Below are 4,640 nucleotides of genomic sequence, written 5' to 3' on the forward strand. Positions count from 1 at the left end.
AAGGGTTTGGACAACACCTCAACCACATCCCTGGAGCTTTAACACCTGGAATTATCCCAAGAGGATGGAATTAAGACCTTCCACGCCCCAAATAATGGAATATTTGGAGCTGAGACATTTACTTGAAGTAGCAAATTCCATTAATTAATCAAATTGAGAATTAAACTGGGCAGAGGACAAAAGTTTGGACAAGGAATGAGAAGGATTTGGTAAACAGAATAGTTCCAGAGTGGATTAAATTATTTGGCAGGAAAAGTCTTGTTTGAAGCCAAGGGCCATTTAAAATATCTGGATAAAAATAACCACGCCACTCTTGATTATAAATTAAATACAATTAAAAAGAGCAGTAAATTCTTCTGGGGTTAATTCCACACAGACGTGATTACAGTAGAAACAGTCAAGATGGATTAAAATCTGAGCCGGGGAGTGAAAAACTCTGGAAAAATCATGTTGGGACAATTTATGTGGTAGGAAAAAGTTATTTGTCAGGGTGAAGGAGTCTCAGGCCTAATTTTCCTAATTTTTTTAGCTTTTTATTCATAATTTTTTAGCTTCTAATTCCTATTTTTTTAGCTTTTAATTCCTAATTCTTTAGCTTTTAATTTCTAATTCTTTCAGTTTTTAATTCCTAAGTTTTTATCCCTATCCCTGATTTTTTTAAGTTTTTAATAAGATGGAGGACTGGGGGTTCTTTTCAATGGATAAAACTCTTGCACAAGTCCCATGGGATTTATAGAGACAAAAAGACCCCCAAAAATACTAAATTTTGGAGCAATTCATCTTTTTTTGCTGATATTTATAATTTTTCTAGTTCTTTTCCTACCCAAGGGTTAAAACCACACCTCTGCAGCTCCGAGAGTTGCTCCACACCAGATTTCCACAACGATTTCCTCCCTCATCCAGGCTCAAAAATTCATGGAATGCTTTGGAAGGACCTTGAAGATCATCTTGATCCAACCAGACCAGGTTCTGTCCAACCTGGAAAAAATATAGGGATTTATGTGGTGTTCCACATATGTTCCACATATTCCACATTCCCTGTTTTCTTAAACCACTGGATGTCATTGAAAGGGAAGAATCCTCAATTTCTCCTTTCTTTACCAGGAGAATGACTCGTGAGGAGTAACTTGTGTTTTAAGAGATGCGTTTAATTGTTCAATGAATTAATGCCAAGAAATAAAAACGTTTAAAGTAAACAAATATTAAAATATTAAAAATATTTAAAATATTTAAAATAATTAAATAACATTTTTAATTAAAATCATAAAAAGGGATTTTGCTGCTGGAGCCACAGAAAGCTCCAGGAAAGGACCAATATCAGCACTGTGCAGCAGTGGGATTTTAGGATGAGAATCAAGACATGCTGTGATCCTGAACTGGATGTTTCTCCATAAAGAGGGAAGCTCTTGAATTCTTTTTCTCTTAAATATTAATATATATTTATATATTAGATTAATTAAATATGATTAATATAATATATTAATAATATTGCTATTATTATTACTACTAATTATTTAAACAGGTGTATTTCAGGTGCTTTGTTCTTCCTTTCCCTCCCATAATATACTTTATGTTATATAATTTATAATAATATATGATAAAATATAATAAATAATATCCCATAGATATAAAAAATATAATTTTATGTAATACACATAATATATAAAAATGGATATTATATACATACTATTTGTATTTATATAAAATATTATTAATTTGTATTATATTTATAGAATATTTCATAAAATTAATTAATATATTTTAATATATTATATAAAATATTATGCAGTTTATTAAACATGATATAATGTAATATTATAGAATATAATGCATATAACATATGCAAAATAGAAATACATATAATAAATATAACATGTAATATATAATGTGTAATACATATTTAATAACAATATATACATTAAAATATCATCTATAATATACTATGCAGTCTACTAAACATAATATTATATTAATTATATTATATATATTGTGTTTAGATATATGACACATTGCAACATGTAATGTAAGTTATATACATAGTACATAATATATAGGATATTTAATATATATAATAATGTACAACAAAATATAATGTATAATAAATGAAACAATATCAACATAACATTATGTAGTAGAATATATTGTAATATATAATACATATTATAAATAATAATATATGGTATATGTGTTATATGTAACATATAACACATATAATATGTACAATAATAATACATAAAACAGTACATGATTTGGTATATCATATAAAATATGAAGTAATATATATTATGTAACATATAACCTAAAAATTATAAAATATAATCTATAATATATAATGTATTAAAATGTTATATATTATGTATTATATATTATTTTATATACTATATATTATACATTATATATTACATATTACATATGTTATATATTATATATTATATTTTATATTTTATATTATATATTTTATGTTATATACTAGATATTAGATATTAGATATTTTAACACACCTCTTAGTTTCTTTTAGGAAATAAACCCTCCTGTACCCCCCTTGTTTCAGAAACCCATCTGTTGGTGGTGTTCAGAAGAGTAAAACAAAACCCTTTCCTTACAACCCTCTGATCCAAGTGAAAACCACTGGAATTTTTATCCACAGAAAGCACAAATCCACAATTCCACGAAAACAAGGGTGATATCAGGGAAGTCGGACAAATCAATTCAAATTTTCCAATGGAAAAAAAACCCCAGTTTGCTCTGAATTCCTCTGTCACTCGGGTTTGGAATGCAGCAAACAGCTCCCACTTGGAAAAGCACAGGTAACGTGTTGCAGCTTCGGGATGGAAGTTTCTAAATCCCTCAGGTCATTCCGTAAAATCATATTTGAGATTCTTGGCCGTCATTTTGCAGCTCTGCCACTCTTCTTGCCCAGTTTCCCAATGGAATGGGAAACAGTTCTCCAGACTGGAGACACCGAAGATACTGAAGATAAGGAATGAGGAAGGGAAAGCAGAGGCTTGAAGTGATCCCGTGACTCCCACGATGTTTTCATAGGTTGATTTTTTTTCTCAGTTCAAAAGGAAAAGGCACTGAATGCACTCACTCATCACTCCAGTCTATTTGTTTTTTGAACTGGAAACCAATCAGCTTATCACAATTTATCCCCTAGGGGATTCTTCAGGAAGAAGTAATTATGTCGGGAGTTGGATGTGTTCCCACTTGAGCTGGACGTGACAGGAAAGGTCACTTGGCTCTTTGTGTCCTGCCCAAAATTATTGTCTGGGCTGTTAAGTCTGGCGAGGCAGCACAAGGAAAAACCAGGATTAAGTTTAAAAACCTGTTTTCACAACTCCCTGGATCGTGGAAAAATCCCACGTGAAGGTCAGGAGATTGTGTTACAACAGGAGAAGTCGGGAATATGGGATGGAATTAAACAGTTTTTATCATCACATTCCTAAAATACCATGAAAAATCCATCTTTGCAAAGAAAGTTCCTTAAAAATGGGCTCATGGCTTCGTGCTCCAGCCTCTCCAAGGTCACTGCTGCTGGATTTAACAGAATATAGCCTTGGATTACCACGTTTCCTAAGGAATTGCCTGGTTTCCTTTTATTCCCAGAGGTGCAAAGCATGAAATTATTTTCCTTGCAGGATGAAAAGGAGAATTCCAGCCTCCCCAGCCTGCTGAGTGAAGGCAGCACCAGTTCTTCCGCAGGCAAACCTGCTCCTATGCATCGGCATTCCAGCTCCACAAAGTTATTCCCACTCGGAAGCAGCAACATCTCTCTTGATCCCAATTCCTCATATTTTAGGGAAAACTTGTCCAGTCCCGGCATTCCCAGTGCTGCCAAGGCCACCACTGAGCCGTGTCCCCAAGTGCCACATCCACATGGCTTTGAAATCCCTCTGGGAATGGGGGCTCCACCCCTGCCTGGGTGGCTGTGCCAGAGCTGGACACCCCTTTCCATGAAGGAATTTTCCCAATATCCAACCTAAACCTTGCCTGGCACAACTTGAGGCCATTTTTTTGCCAAAGTGCTCAAATGGTTGGTTTGTTATGAGAGTTACATGTGAGTTACGTGTGATTACACACGAGTTACACGGGAATTACATGGGAATTACTTGGGATTTACATGTGAGTTCCTTGTGAGTTGCGCATGAGTTACATGGGAGTTACTTGGGAGATTAATGGGAATCCTTTTTTTTGCCAAGGGGCTCAAATGGTTGGTTTGTCTTGAGAGTTATGTGAGAGTTACTTGTGAGTTACATGGGAATCACACAGTTTTTTGCCAAGGGGCTCAATGGTTGGTTTGTCATGGGAGTTAAATGAGTTACATATGAGTTACATAGGAGTTACTTGTGACTTACCTGGGCTTTTGCCAAGGCTCTCAGAGACTTGGATTGTCCTGTGAATGCCACATGAGTTCCCGTTTTTCCGCCTGAAGTTCAGATGGTCCCTTTATTTATTTATTTGTCTCTCCGTCGGTCAGCGAAGCCTCACTCCCCCTCACGAAATAACGACGCGGCTCCTTTAAGACGCGCCCTCACTCTGGCCCCGCCCCTTCAGCTCGCGGGTGGGGGCCTGGCTTGGGCAGGCGGAAGGCGCCGATATTGATTGACAGCGCCGCAGCCCAATCAGGTGGCAGAGCGCGA

The sequence above is a fragment of the Corvus moneduloides genome, chromosome 4, assembly GCF_009650955.1.
Source record: "Corvus moneduloides isolate bCorMon1 chromosome 4, bCorMon1.pri, whole genome shotgun sequence".
Taxonomy (NCBI): Eukaryota; Metazoa; Chordata; class Aves; order Passeriformes; family Corvidae; genus Corvus; species Corvus moneduloides.